Source organism: Acipenser ruthenus, chromosome 1 (genome assembly GCF_902713425.1).
Source record: "Acipenser ruthenus chromosome 1, fAciRut3.2 maternal haplotype, whole genome shotgun sequence".
Lineage (NCBI taxonomy): Eukaryota > Metazoa > Chordata > Actinopteri > Acipenseriformes > Acipenseridae > Acipenser > Acipenser ruthenus.
In genome coordinates this window covers 39768367-39784989 of record NC_081189.1, presented here as the reverse complement: position 1 = coordinate 39784989, position 16623 = coordinate 39768367, and the positions used below count along the sequence as shown (strand labels likewise).

At 39.3% G+C, this 16623-nt stretch overlaps 1 protein-coding gene across 1 annotated transcript in view; it reads right to left on the bottom strand.

The window, feature by feature from the left end:
- LOC117421212 (disabled homolog 2-like) overlaps positions 1-8769 on the bottom strand; it is a 61187-nt gene extending 52418 nt beyond the window's left edge. Inside the window, exon 1 of the mRNA XM_034035318.3 lies at positions 8597-8769. The gene's annotated coding sequence lies outside the window, so the exon portion shown is untranslated. The remainder of the gene's footprint in view (positions 1-8596) is intronic.
- Between the last annotated feature and the right edge of the window lie 7854 nt (positions 8770-16623).

The following is a 16623-nucleotide window of genomic DNA, read 5'->3' as shown; positions in this document are numbered from 1 at the left end:
AGAACTCCACCACAGGGACTTGCAGTGAAAACTTCTGCAGCTAACCAGGCTCTATGATATCCCCATCCTCCAGCTCAGCACTCTGCTGTCCATCAGTGTCACATTTTCCCAATATAAACCATCATGCAGTGCTTTTTCCCCATGATTCAGAAAGTCTAACAATGAGAGCTGACAGCCTTTCTATAGCTTACGGTACTGTCTGGATGCTGTGCTGTAATACAATATACTTAGGAAGTCAGGCCTCTTGGTGTTCGTTGGCACATATATAAAGAAAAAGGTTGTTTAGAAAACGTAACACGGCTTGTAGGCCACAGAACAGTCCTCATAGTGGAACTTAATCTGTCTCTCACTATAAACTGTGTAACAATTCCACACTAATAATAACTATAAAAAGCATGGGGCACTGACTGGTAAGAAAATAATTCAGCCAGTTCATCAAAAAGAAGGTGATCCTCTAGCTGTGTGCAGAATTGTATACATTTTCAGCATCTTTTCTCCATCAGCACTTTCAAAAGACTACAGGAGGTTAACATCCTCTGCAGATCATTTTATATTGTTGTGGTTGTTTCCAGTGGCTAGCTCCAGTTACAAGTTACAATTGATGTTGGCATTGCTCTTCACTGTTACCTCACCCCATGGTCAACACACCACCCACGATATGTACATGAGGTTGTTTATATCATACCCACCCGGTGGGGCCATGCTCAACGATAACGATAAAAAAAAAAGAAAACACTGACTGAATGTTGGCATTAACAAAGATAAAGACAATATAGGGTTGCTCATCATCAATACTTCTGAAGTAACAAATCCAGCAATGAGAAAGGGCATCCAGACTGCATGTATCCTGATTTCTAAGTATTTTCCGATCTCAGGACATGTTTGTTTTGTCAAAATTCAATTAAAATAGTCTGGAGTGACATTTAGGAATTGTTTTATTTTATTTTATTGTTTTTCAAATAACCCAAGGCATATTTATATGGCTCCTCCATAACCAATGGTACTGTCATCTGTTGAGGCCTATGAGCCAAGAGCCTTAATAACCTCAGTAAGCACACATGTTACAATTGTATATATTTTTTTGCTTTTCCTAATTTGCGGTAATGAAGATATACACAGAAAATCTCAACTCTATAGCCACATTCTGAACCTTATATGGGGGTTAAAATGATGCAGTTAGATATCCTGTTCCTGCCCAAATGAAGAAATTGCCTTCCCATCACCAAGAAAAAGAAGCTGGTATAATTCAAACTCAGAAATTGCCACAACCACAGAACTCAATACAAAAATTAATCGAACTGCAGTGCTACAAGGCACAAAACAGTCTCACATAAGATGGAACAGAACTCATGCTTTCAGAGTTGAAAGCCATACAGTATTTATTATTACATTTCAAACATTTCTTTTCTGGTTCGTATCCAGATTAATGTTTTTTCAGTGTGTTAAAGTAAAATTCAGCTTCAAATTTAGGGAGAAGTTATTTTGCATATCACATTGCTGAAAATAAGGTAACTCCTTTTGAAGTTTTAACTTCTGTTTTAAGGAGAAACTAAACAGGATGTGCTTGTGGTCATTCATGAACTAAGAATTCAGGCCAGAGCTGCTAGTGGCTGAATGTCCCCCTCCTGGAGCTGTGGGTCAGAACCAGCATATGCAGACCAGCTGGGGGTGATCTGCTCTCACCCTCTATTAATGCAGATTTAGCAAAAACAATTAGAACTGCCAAGCTAGAGGAAGCCCACATCATTTACATCTAAACCGTAGTCTGGTGAACGCCCTGATAACTAAGTTAAAGGAGAACATGCTTCCTGTCTGGAAACAGCTAAGATGAACTGAACAATTATAAAACAAAAGGCAACAACACAGTCTTGGGGTATGACAAATATGTGAGGGCTTGTGGAATGCAAAAATATATTTGTTAGTACTTAGAAATATAGCTCTAAAGCATAAAAAAAAAACTTCAACCATGCCCTGACGACCATGGATTAGTGGCATTGTTAGGATTCAGATGCCTATTGTAGACCCAAGTCAAAAGATGTGTAAACCAAACTAGATCTTGTATAAATGGATAACATGAAACTGGGAAGGTTTAAACTATTAACAGAGAGAAACTAGTTACAAATATAAATATATGACCATCTTCGATAGGGCACAAATAATTACCAGTTTCATGTATATTTACTATCAGAGCTGGGGGTAATGTGCTACTTAAAGAGTAAATAGCAGGGTTATTTAATGTCTGTTTCAAAGCTCTTTTCAAAATGTCCGTTCTAGTGCACTGGGGTGCGAGATCTGTGCTCTAAATCACTGCAGGAAGAGTGATTAAAAAAAAACAACAACATAACGACATGTCCTCAGGCTTTTCTGTTCCATACAACATCATGGATCGTTATTGCTGTGTTACCTGTTTGACAATGTGGGCCATAATCCTTACACTATCAGTGCACTAGAGCAGACATTTTGAAAAGACCTTTGAAACAGACTTTAAAGTTATAAGTGTAAAATGTTGTCAGGATATTAACAATGAAAAGAAAAATTACAGGTATGCTATTTAAACAGTTGTAGAAACACGTGGGGATGTGTAACGCTATATTTTTTAGTTTGATTTTTAATGGGAGTAATAATATTACAGTTACTTTCTCGGGTACCGTGGTCTGCCTACAAGCATACAACATAAGACACTACAAGGTTAACAGGATTGCGTACAGAGCTTAATAAAGGCATAACAGAGATGCCGACAGAAAATCTCATATTGCGGTTGCCAAAATCTCATATTGTGTCAAAAACATTTTTTTTATGTTAATTAGCTTGCACATAAAATTTAAAACATACTTTAAACAGAGGGACTAGTTCCTACATACAACAATATTCTCAGGTTATTTGTTTTGGTGGTTAAGTCAAATGAAATAATCACAGGCCACGCATGAAAATAGTAAACAACATGGCAGCGCTCATTGATGCTTCTCTACCACAGTGCATTTCACGTTGTTTCTGTGGCTGATGAGAACGTAAAGCCTCTAAAACAGGGGTTCCCAACTCTGGTCCTGGAGGACCGGTGTCCCTCCTGGGTTTTGTTCCAGCTGTACTCTAAATTACTTAATTGGACCAATTAAGCACTTATTAGAAGCTAGAACAAAAACCTGGGAAGGACACCAGCCCTCCAGGACCAGCGTTGGGAACCCCTGCTCTAAAAGGTAATGCAGCATTTAATCGGCAGATTCACAAAAAAAACTGTGATCGAAAGTGCTCGAATTTGTAAAGCAAAGGATCAAGACTTAACCTGTGTTCACCTGTCTAAAGAACCCTTTGTGAAAAAGGTGATGTGAACATTTCTCAAGGCAACCTCTTCCAGAACGAATGCATTTTCTGTGGGAAGTCGAAATGGAAGACCGACAGAAGTGGTAAAAGAAATACAGTAAAACTACACTGCTGTCAAACCAGCAACAAGCTGCCAAACTTCGAGATTGCACAGGCTAAATATGCAATGGAAATATACTAAAGAAAATTCATGGAGAGGACATAATTATAGAAGAGCTTCGGTACCACAAGTCCTGCTATACTAACTACACAAAGTAAGTAAAGTGTTTTGTCGTACAGTACAGTATCTGTGTGATTGTACTGACAGATACAAACACACAGATTTTCACCCCACGGACTGTCTTCCTCAGTCAGAATCGAGATCAGCCCGTGACTTCCCTCTGGAGATGCATACATAAACAGCAGGGCATCCTTCCCTGGCATTGACGGCTGGGACAGCGGGCGGTCTTCACCTGGCGGCAAAGGCAGGCACAGCAGGCAGTCTTCACCTGGCGGCAAAGGCAGGCACAGCAGGCAGTCTTCACCTGGTGGTGGAGAATGGGACAGCAGGCAGTCTTCATCTGGCGGTGGAGACCGGGACAGCAGGCAGTCTTCACCTGGAGGTGGAGACTGTGACAGCAGGCAGTCTTCACCTGGCAGTTGAGACAGGCATAGCAGGCCGTCCCATCTCTGTGCTGGAGACAGCAAGCCCCCTTCTCTCTCCCTGGAGGTGGTGAGGCTTCTCCCTTATTCACCAGGAACTGGCGCGATTCCCTCTCAGGCACTGGGCACTCGTGCTTTCCCCTCTTGGGTGCTGGATGTTGGTGCCACCCCCTACTTGGGTGCTGGATGCTCGGTCTCCCCCCTTTTGGGTGCTGGACGCTCGAGCTTCCCCCTCCTGGGCACTGGAAACAAAGACTTCCCCCTCTTGGGCGCTGGACACACGGGCCCCCCCTTTTCTGGGAGTGGGCAGCTAGCAACGCCGTGCCCATACTCCTTGCATAGCAAGCACCGTCCCCTTTTACTCTGCCAGGCCTCCACAAATGCGTCCAGGCCACCTTCTGCCCATAGCGCTTGGGACACGGTTTCATCCAGCCGCAACACTTGGTCCAGGTGCTCCCCGCGCATAGGGGAATTCCGGCCAGCCATGCCCAAACTCCCCACACCGGCTACACCAGTGCGATGGTGGACCATCTGGGCACTCCCTCCAGCGATGGTCCACCTCCCCACACCAGGTGCACCAGGGGAAGATGCTGGAGAGGTCTTCTGGTTGCTGCTACTGTCGTTGCTGCTCCTGCTGTTGTTGTTGTTGTTGTTGCTGCGGTCGCTGCTGCTGCCGTCTCTTGCCTCTCTTTCTTCCCATTTTCTCTTTTTTTTTAAGAAAAAAGGGGGAAAAAACATTCCTTCAAAAAAATGCAAAAATAAAGAAAAACACCCAAACTACCAGTCCTGGCCTGACTCCTCCGGAGGCGCTGTTTGTCCCACGAAGATGTGAGGGGTGTGGTGTGGGTGGTGATGTCAGAACCAGGAAGGATAACACAAAAGGTAGGAATGCGGGGGCAATAACTACGCCACTGTGCAGCGTATTTATTAAGTAAATACCAAAGTAACAAAATAAAGACTTTCAGAACAAATACAAATAAACAGGCACAAGGGCCAAAACAAAGCAAACACAAACACACAAGTACCTTTTTCATACAGACACCAGTAACATTTGTGCTCTCTCCTATACTTTCCAAATCACTCCCCCCCTAGTGGTGACCGAGGAATTAACCAGCTATTAATTATCTATTCAATCCCTCAGTCACATTCTGCACGGGTTTACTAAAGATGCGTGACTGTCAGCTAATTTAATAATCAGTCACTGACAGTCACGCATTTTCACGAGGAATTTAAAACAAAACAAAACAAAACAAAACAAAACAAATAGCGGACGGCATTTTCGCCCGTCCTACATTTAAACAAAAGGGCTTTTTACGGTCATATTTTAAATACATAAATAATAATAATAATAATAATAATAATAATAATAATAATAATAATAATAATAATAATAATAATACACAGGGGCGTTGAGTGCCGTCACAGGACCATGATCGTGTAACATACTGAAGTGTCTTTCTGGGCCTGTTATCAGGTAAACACAATAAACACACTTCATTGTATTGACTTTCTGGGCCACCATACTTTGCTGTATACGTGGGAAACTCCTTTCTTCGTCACTAAGAGGGACATTTACATTTTAATGGGTGAAAGAAAGTTTTCAGCAGCATGCAGAACAAAACATCACCGGAACTTGTTTAGAAATAAGAAAATAAAACAGAAAAAACACTGTAAATACTATGTATTTGACTTAATTATATTAGAACATTTATTCTTTAATATATATATATATATATATATATATATATATATATATATATATATATATATATAGATATATATATATAGATATATATATATATATATGTTTTCACTGTATTTATAAATATAAGAAACAATCGGGCAGCAGATGTTTCATGAACAGAATTTATATCAGTTACATTTTCTCAGTATTACTGATAAAGTAATGAAAAACAATTTTTATTTATACATACTTATTTTGAGAAAATAATCGAGAGTAGTGTCCATTACTGCTTATAAAGATCCTGAGAATAACATTTTATTATGGCATTGCAATTTTACTGCTTATAATAGTTAGCGTTTTGTAGTTAGCACTATTTATTCTGTGGTTCTTGCTGTTTGTAAAATACTGCTTTGACAATAGAATATTCTGTGTATATGTTCTTTGTTTATGTACAGAAATTGATATCCACACAATAACATAAACATTTCCACTCTACAGAATTTCTTTTCAAGATGGCAAGACGATTAGATCATTGTTGGCAGACATACTGGCGTCTGATTCCGGTGAATCAGAATTCTTTGACAGTGATTCAGTTTATATAATATAGGTGTTCTCAGTATGTTTTAAATAAATGTTCTGTTCTAAACTATGTGTTGTGTTTGTTTTTTAACAAAAGGCCTAAAGTTATAAAATCACTTATGTGAAACAATGTCTTGTAATTGGCCCAAACATCAATATTTTTCAACAAAACTTTCCAGAAGTATTCTTAAAAGAAAAAAGACAAAACACTAAATAGTGTCAGAAAAAAAAGATGTTTTTATGGTTTCTACTTTATAATGTTCCCCAGAGTGTTCTGAAAAAAAGGACACCAATTTCAAGATTCTACTGTATAAAATTGATTTTTTTATAAGAGAGTCAAATATGCCCCCCCCCCCCCCCCCAAAAAAAAAAACACCCTGGTCCTGGGGGAGTAACCCACTGAAAAACACTTGGTCCTTAACACTAGAACTGCTGTTGTTATACTCGTACCTAAAACCGTCGCAGGCAGTCATTACGACGGTTATGTTTTAAACAACATCAATACTAAAATGAAAGACAAACTATCAGATACAACTCATTATTCAAGCACGTCATATCAAACATCTGCACAGCCGAAACGCATATTTAAATGAACAATTAATCATAAAAGGGTTTATTTTCTAACTTCCCACATATAAAGCACTACTTCAAAAAATGAAAAACTATAATGAAATAAACATTTCAAAAGAAACTATTGTGTAAATAGGTATATGTACATACAAAACTGTAAAAACGAAAGTAACATGTTTTCTCTTGTGTGTGTCACTTGGTGCAGCACTGAATCTAGGTTGAGCTACAGCAGCCTGCTGCCTTGTAGTTTTCTGATCGAAATGTTTCGGCGAAGCGCTGTGGCTAGTTTCAAGATGAAATCTCTCCTACTGATATTTTCCCCGGTGCATTCCTTGTACAAATGAAGGAATTGATGGCTGCCAGGTCCAGCGCGTTTATTTTAAATAAACAAAAATAAAGATTCATACAAAAACAAAACAGCAAACAAAAGGGCACTAGGGCCAAAACAAAACACCAAAAAAAGGGCACTAGGGCCAAAACAAAACAAGTATATTCGAAATATAGCAATTGTTCTATTGATCTCGGATCTCGTCTCTCGTCTCTCATCGTGCAGCCAATCTGCAGGTCTTTTATATTCTGGCAGAGGGGATAACTAACTAGGGCAGCAGTGTGGAGTAGTAGTTAGGGCTCTGGACTCTTGACCGGAGGGTTGTGGGTTCAATCCCCAGTGGGGGACACTGCTGTTGTACCCTTGAGCAAGGTACTTTACCTAGATTGCTCCAGTAAAAACCCAACTGTAAAAATGGGTAATTGTATGTAAAATAATGTGATATCTGTATAATGTGATATCTTGTAACAATTGTAAGTTGCCCTGGATAAGGGCGTCTGCTAAGAAATAAATAATAATAATATTATCTTATTACCCCTCGGCCAGAGTCTGCACGAGCTTAATAAGGATGCGTGACTGTCAGCTAGTTAAATAATCAGTAGCTGATCAGTCACGCATCCTCACAAGGTTTTTAAAATATATATATACAATCAATAACAAATAATACTGGCTTTCGCCGTCATATATATATGTGTGTGTATCAAAATAGAAATAAATAATAAACAAAGGGACGAGACACTCTGCCACACTGAATAATATATGAATGGTTAAGTTATGAATTTAATCTCTCTCTCTCTCTCTCTCTTCTCTCTCTCTCTCTCTCTCTCTCTCTCTCTCTCTCTCTCTCTCTCTCTCTCTCTCTCTCTCTCTCTCTCTCTCTCTCTGGTAACCAGCCAGGGTACAAAGGAAATAAAATGATCTCAATGATATCTGGCAGTGCATGTTGTTCCAAAATATGAAACACATGCTGTGCACTTCTGACTTGAAATCTTACTTGACAATCTTCATAGCTTTAAGACGAAGACCTATTTCTTACTAGTCTTACTAGTTTTGTTACTTCACACACCTATATTTAAAGAGGTTTGCCTTTTGCATTTGTGTTTTCCTTGTTCACGAATATCTTTATAGAGTATTGTTGGCTTTGTAATTAATAGTGACAAAAAGTGAAAGCTAAATGCATATATGCATACATACAATAAATAGTAATGAATAATGAGAACCTGTACGTTGTTTTTTTCAAAGCTATTTGACTAACAAGCAAGGTTTACATTTTCCTAAACTAAACAGAGTTCTGTTTCCAGTGCCACTAAAATGTCCTACTAAAACTACTGTTCAAAATCATTCAAAGTTATTTTGTTATTAAAAGGGAAAAACGCCTTAAGACTGTGTAGGTGCCGGCTGTGAAACGCAAGCCTTAAGATATAAACACAGTACAACCCAACACCTGCACAGATCATGACAATAGTTCTACCTACCTTATCTATGTTTTGATCGAGTCTCCCAATACACTGGTATAGGTGCTATATTATTCCCTTGTGTTATTTTTTCCTGGTATTTCCTTTCAAAGAGATGAATAAAAGCTCACAATGATTCAAAGCTTACGGTGTGTTTTCCTCTGCTGCTGTTTCACAAGGGAACACAAAAACAGTCTGGCTTCCAAATTTATGTAACCCAGAAACAATACTGTAAAAACTCTGTATTTTTTCTAAGTCTAGTTAGTGCAGTATTAGGTGGAGAAAGCTGGCCTTATGCCCAGCTTTTAACAGTGCCTGCCTTGTCAAACACTAAATGAGGTGTATAACGGTATTCCGCCGCTCTGTGCTCCAATCCATCAAAACATTTCTGTGCTTTAAAAAAATGTGTTAAAAAAAAAAAAAAATCCACATATGGAACTTGTTACTCCATTTGGTGGAGTAGAAACAGCAGAGTCCAAGATAAATATAATGTGAGTGAGGGCATTGGACCACATGAAGGTATAACCAGACCCCCTAAAATGTCAGTTAACCCCTTGAACAATAACACGCGAGTGACTGAGCGACTGAAAGCAAAGTGAATAGGCGACTATTCAGTATGTAGTTGCTTCAGGATTAGGGTAACTTCAAATAAATATATATTTACTTGAAGTTACCCTAGGTAACTATAGACCAATAAGCCTGACTTCTATTATATTTAAACTTATGGAAACTATAATAAGATCCAAAATTGAAAATTACCTATATGGTAACAATATCCTGGGAGACAGTCAGCATTGTTTTAGGAAAGGGAGATCGTGTCAAACTAACCTGCATGATTTTTTTGAGGATGCAACATCGACAATGGATAATTGCAAAGCGTATGACATAGTTTATTTAGATTTTCAGAAAGCTTTTTACAAAGTCCAGCATAAAAGATTAATCCTCAGACTGAACACAGTAGGCAAGGAAATGCATGCCCATGGATTAGGGAGTGTTTAACATATAGAAAACAGAAAGTACTGATTAGAGGAGAAACCTCAAATTGGTACGAGGTAACCAGTGGTGTACCACAGGGATCAGTATTAGGTCCTCTGCTACTCCTAATCTAAATTAATTATTTAGATTCTGGTATATTAAGCAAACTTGTTAAATTTGCAGACGACACAAAAATAGGATTGGCAAACGCTGTTGCAGCAGCAAAGGTCATTCAAAATGATCTAGACAGCATTCAGAAGTGGGCAGACACATGGCAAATTACATTTAATAGAGAAAAGTGTAAGGTACTGCACACAGGCAATAAAAATGTGCATTATAAATATCATATGGGAGATACTGAAATTGAAGAAGGAGTCTATGAAAAAGACCTAGGAGTTTATGTTGACTCAGAAATGTCTTCATCTAGATAATGTGGGGAAGCTATAAAAAAGGCCAACAAGATGCTCGTATATATTGTGAAAAGTGTTGAATTTAAAACAAGGGAAGTAATGTTAAAACTTTACAATGCATTAGTAAGACCTCATCTAGAATATTGTGTTCAATTCTGGTCACCTCATTACAAAAAGGATATTGCTGCTCTAGAAAGAGTGCAAAGAAGAGTGACCAGAATTATCCCAGATTTAAAAGGCATATCATATGCAGACTTGAATCTATTCAGTCTTGAACAAAGAAGACTACGAGGTGATCTGATTCAAGAAAAAAGAAACAAGGACCAGGGGTCACAAATGGCGATTAGATAAAGGGGCATTCAGAACAGAAAATAGGAGGCACTTTTTTACACAGAGAGTTGTGAGGGTCTGGAACCAACTCCCCAGTAATGTTGTTGAAGCTGTCACCCTGGGATCCTTCAAGAAGCTGCTTGATGAGATTCTGGGATCAATAAGCTACTAACAACCAAACGAGCAAGATGGGCTGAATGGCCTCCTCTCGTTTGTAAACTTTCTTATGTTCTTATGTTTTGTGAGAATATTTAATACATACTGACAGAAAGGTACACGAACGCACAGCCCCATATGTGCTACACGACTGGAGAAAATTACATTTCAAAACCAAAAACCGCCAAAATGACCGCCGCGGGGCTTCTATTGTTAAGACTTGATCTAAAATGAGCCCTTGAGTTACAAGTAAATATTCTAGAAAGACTGAAATAATACAGCCATTAGAATTGTTATATTTGGAAAAGCAATACAATAAGTCGAAATAGTATAAACTGTAACTTTAATAGTGAACTTGCTGCAGGAATACAACTAATTGTGTAACCTTGTTCTTACCTGCTTGCAGTACAAGCAGGCTGGAAATGACTCATTGGTTTTGGCCGATGAAGCGAGGATTTTTTTCTGATGGTCAGCAATTTAAAAGCCAAGTGCCTCTCTATAATGAGTGATCTTGTTAATATTAACGATCGAAATACCTTTTGAATAACACAAGGTAGGTGTTTATATTAAAATAAATATTTTTCTATATATCACAAAAATTGATTAGAACCTGACAAGAAGAGATGGGGGCACATAGCATAGGACGGGTTTACTAAATTAAGCCAAAATGTGGTCTAAAATAATGAGTATTAGAAAATGCTTATGGTAGTGTTTCATATTAATCAACACTAAAAATAGGCCAGAAGGTAGGTTGTCTTAAAACCTGCTTCAACTGGATTTTGTATGAACAGAAAAAGGGGTCAAATTTAGTTCAGTCAGAATAATACTATTGCATTCTAATATATTAATGGTAGCCTGTTGTGACAGGGCTAGGAGCCCTGCGAATGAGAAGGGGGCAGGGCAAAGCCCTACCATAAATGTATTTGTTTAGTTTTATTTTTGTGTTTAAGGTAGAACGGGGTACCCCTCCGCCCCTATGTATAGTTGTATTTTTGTATGTGGAGGACGAGCGAGGTGCCATCTGCCATGTTATTGTTTTGTTTTGATTTTGTATTGTTTATTTTAGAACGGGGTACTCCCTACCCCTGTGCATATTTTGTATTTACTTTGTATTATGATTTATTTATTGTATTTATGTGTATATATATGACGGCGTAGCCATGCGTTTTTGTTTTGTTATTGTTAAATGTGTTCTGGCAGAGGCGAGGTTGGCAGCTCATCTTCTGCCAGTACTAATTGGAAAACCCGTGCAGAGTGCCCCCCCCTTGCCCTCCCCTGCGGATGCCCATGTCCCTGTATAATGTCATAAGATTGAATGTTTTTTAAATATTAATTAAAATGGAAATCTGAAAGAAATCTCTATTGGTCTGTATTGATATGCCCAGAGGTTAAAAAACAAGTGAAAAGGTTAATGTCTATGGACACCACCTGTAATGAAACTGTATTGGCCAAATCATAGAACACAACTGTGAACTAACTATAAACCCTGCAAATATGAAATCACTATCTCAAATGGTGACACTGTGGCTGCAACAGCTTTGCAAAAATCTGTCACAAAAGGGTTTATTTATGTAGCATGACATCCATGAGCAAACTGAACCTAAGGAATCACAGAATACGTATGCGTACCAAGCATGAGCCCTCATAAAAAGTTTATCATGGTATTTTTACACTATAATGTTTCAGTTTTTTCATGCTATTCTCATGGTTATCCTATGTATTTACCATAGTCTCACCACGGTTGGTCAAGTTTCTTACCATGATTTACCATGCCTCTCTGGGCTTTACAGTGCTTACCTCTGCTTAATTATGCTTTCATTACGCTTTTTCACACTTTGCTATGCTTTTACTATAGAAAACTTCTATAAGTGAAGTGTTACATTTTTAGTAAGTTATATACGATACTTCCATCTTCATTGACTTGTTAAATTGTACAACAGAATTTCTTCCAGTGATGTTTCTTGAGTATCTGATACAGTAAATTACAAAGTGGCTTTGTTTTTCAATTTTTATCTCCCAGGCAGATATGTATCTACAATTGCTCTAAATCAGCTGAATTTTGTAGCCTCCTTTTTTCCCAGAACAATGTTAAAAACAGGAAGGCTTTCCAGTGAAATTTGAAATTACTACGGTATGCCTGTGTATACACACTGCATCCCTTCTCATTATCCCTGCCTTCCTGTCTCAATCTGGGGGAAGCAAACAGGCATATGTAAGCATATATGCTGGTTGTAGACTGTCAGGATTTAACCACAAGTGTCAGGCACATGTTTGTGTGCTGGCGAACTTTCCACAAAGAAAAATGAAGGTCTAAGCCGTGTCAGCAAAGGGCAGCTTACATATTGTCCATACTGCACTTTTTTTTTATTTTTACAGAGATGCTATTGCTGTTCATTGAGCAGAATTATATTCTTTTGGCATGCTCATATCTCCTGCCATTCTCCTCATTTGAGTGAAAATTAAATATTCTGCTATTAAATGAATTAATTAAATGACATTATTATCTCTCTCATCTAATATAAGTTCACTGTTGTATAGTGCAATCAAAGGATGCTTGATTCTGTATCATTGATATTTTCTTAAAATTAAATATTTACCCCTTTAGTAAGAAAAACAATTGTAGGTTATACATCATATGAACAACCAAACTTGATGAATCTTGGACATATGTATGTTGACCCATATTTTACACACATAAAGAGAATGTATTGTATGTTACTCAAAAGTGTTTATTTTCTGTGTGTGCTTATGAAGCTGTGTTGGAACTTACATCTACTATATATCTACAGTAAACACCTAGGCCTTTACTACATAAATCACCTCCAACAAAGAGACATTTGGCTTTCACTTTCTGTCACTGCAAAAAACTATTTAAGAATATGTAAGTGATAAAACATGGCAGGAAAAAAAATACATTTTCTAAATCTGTATATTTAGGAAATATTAGAAAACTGCAACTCTAAATTTAGTCGCCTCAGTAATTATGTAGTTGGGAGGCACAAGTAAGATACCGTGCTATTTGTGTCCTGCTTATAATGAGAATGCAAGTCATAGTGGAATGGCATTATGGGGCAAATGGGTGATTGGGTGTCTTCAGTGTTTTGGGGGAACACTTTGTGATAACAATCTGCTTCTTCCTGTTTTGCTACCCCACCATTAAAGTGTATACAAATTATCAAATCAATCCAATAAGTTATTCCCAAGTAAAAAGTCATAAGTTATACAAACAAACATGCAAACAACCAACCATCTGTTCATTAAGATATGTGGACTGCAAGCTTGCACCCATAAATACAAAAATTAACAATTTCGCCAGTCAAATAGTGTAGACATAAACCTTATGGTTCCTGAAATGGGATACAGCTGCGTTAAATATATCTCCCTTGGGCATGCTGTTTCCATCACGATGAATGGGTCACTGGTAACAAGCTGTCTGTGCAAATGGAATGGTTGTTTCATTCACTTCTGGAGAAAGTTTATTTATATTTTTTGAGTTTGTCCTATTTGTTTTTCACAATCCACTCCCTTAGGATGCTTATCCTACCTAATCTGAACAGTACCAGGAAGTGCAAGGCAGCCAGACATCTTAGCTTTAATCCTATTTGCATACTGTTTATGACTGTTCATTTAAGCCCATTTTCTACATCCTGTTTGCATTTGTCAACAATTTTTTACATTTAAATCCCAGTATAATAATGCACGTGTTTCATCATTCGAATTTGACACCTGTGATATAGTGAAAACACAGGAGTCAGTTGTAACTGTAACTGCACTTTGTCATTTACAATCCACTTAGCTGTCTCTCTCTATACACTGGAAACACTAACAACCTGGCTTACGACCGTGACCTTAATCTCAAACAGGTGAACCCTGAACATAACATTTCTGTGGATGCAGGAACCTTTCACAGTCAGTTCGCATGCCAATGTGACCCATCATGCCGGTGGTAGGTGGCAGGTCCCAATTTCTTGACAATTTGTAAAGGAGCTGACCAGTGGTGCTGTATCTTGCTCTCGCCCACAGAATACTTTTGTTCCGCTGGAGTGAGGGCGTGTGAAGCAAAAACCACATGTAGCTGTGACAGCACAGCACCCAGGGCATCTGCTGAGGAATCACAGGTAACAATTGTGGGAGCTGTGAGACTGAAGTGTGTGAGCGTAGGTATGGATGTGATCTGGTGCTTGATGGTTTGGACGGCCTGTCCACAAACATAGGTCCGCTCCCAAGGTACATCCTTTTTTTAGGAGGTGGCGTAGTGGGGACGTAGTGGAGGCATACTGTAGGAGGAAACAGAGGTGATATGTGACCATTCCAAGAAACCAGCTGAGATACTGACTGTGGGTCAAGGAGGGCGAGGATGGCGTCCACGGGAGACAGGATAGGGGTGATGCCTTGTCCTGAGAGCTTATACCCCACAAATTCGATCTCTGGAACCCCAAGCAGACATTTCTCAGTACTGAGTCACGTGATGGGCAGATAGATGATGGAAAACGTGTAGTAGATGAGTATCGTGTTGAGATTGCGTAGACCCATGCACCAGAATGTCATTCAAGTAAATCGAGGGTAAGGGACATAATTTTTTTTTAAGCAGCTGGGGGCGGAGCTGAGGCCAAATGGCATGCATTTGTATCTGAAAACCCCCATGTGTGTGTGACGAAGGCTGTGAGGTCTCTGCTAACAGGTGCCAGTGGCACTTGTAGATAACCATGTTGCAGATCCAGTTTGCTGAAAACGGTGGAGCCATGGAAATGTGTGGTAAGTTCTTCAGTCGTTGTCAGGGGATATTTATCTGGTATGATGGCTTTGTTGACAGCACGTAGGTCTACACACAGACGCACAGTTCCCCATATTTTTTGCGGGTAAGGACCAGGTTTGAAATCCAAGGGGACCCATTAATGGGTTCAGTGATGTCGGTGTCCAGAAGGCACTGCAGTTCTGCAGAGACTTGGTCACGGAGAGAAAGAGGCAGCCTCTGTAGGGGCTGGATGACATGTGGTGTAGCAGGGTCAACTATTGGTTGGTGTACAAAGTCAGTAATGTGCACCAAGCCTTCAAACAATGCAGGGAACATATGGTACCACAGGGATCAGACAGCTTGAAGTTAAGGCTGTGAAATCCAGTCCAGCCCAGTCCCATCAGGTTGGTACCAGCGACGGTGATGTAAAAAAACTGATAGGTTAGCAATGTGGGCTTTGTATCATACCGGGAGGCAGACAGTGCCCAGAACTGTGATTTTGGTGTGGCCGTAAGCCAAGAGAGAGACTGGGTGTCTGTTGCAGAGGAATATGTGAAAAAAGTCACCATAAGTTGCCTTATTTAGTATCATTCACGTAGCAAGCACATGTTCTGAATAAAGTGGCTGGCTGGGACACTGAATGAATTGCTACTGGTGATGAGGGTGCAGTGCTGGGTGCGGTAGCAGGTGGGGTGGGTGCATGATTGGCACCAATGGGTGAAGTGGTGCAGTTTTTGACAGTTCCTACAGTGCTGGCCTCTTGCAGGGCACCCAGGGGACTGGGCTGCATGTCTGAGTGATCCACAATTAGAGCAGTGCCTGGAACGTGGTTGAGGGTTATCCTGTACTTTTTGTACTGGTACTTGGGCTGTAATGTCAAAAGATTGTGCAGTTGAGGTGCCTGATAGTTTACACGTCCCTGCTAATGCAGCTTCTATTTGCTTTCCAATCTCCAATGCTTTCCCCAATGTTAAATCATCTGATTCCAATAACAAGCGCTCTCTCAGTTGTACACAGCACGTTTGTTCTATCAACTGGTCCATAATTACCTCACCCTGTAGCACTCCAAATTCGCAATGCTGTACAATTCTATCTGTGGCTGTAAATCCAGAGAATATTTCAATGTGAAACTGAGATTTCAGATGTTTTCACCCCTGAATCAGTGAAATCCCATTGCTCCACACTAAAACTTCATCTGGGTTCCTGTAACAGGTCACATGACTGCTTGATCAGCAGGCTTCTTTTCCTGTACACAATCCCTCACATCCTAAAGGAAGGTCTGTGCTCTTATCTAATTTTAACAGCTCCCATGTGACCCTTTAAAGTAGATTTTCCTTTTTATATCATAGCCAACTGCATTTTTCTACTGTCTGAGGGTTTGAATTTGTCGTGGAAAGCAAACAAGTGAGAATTAACTTTTTGGAAGTATACTGTAAGAAGCA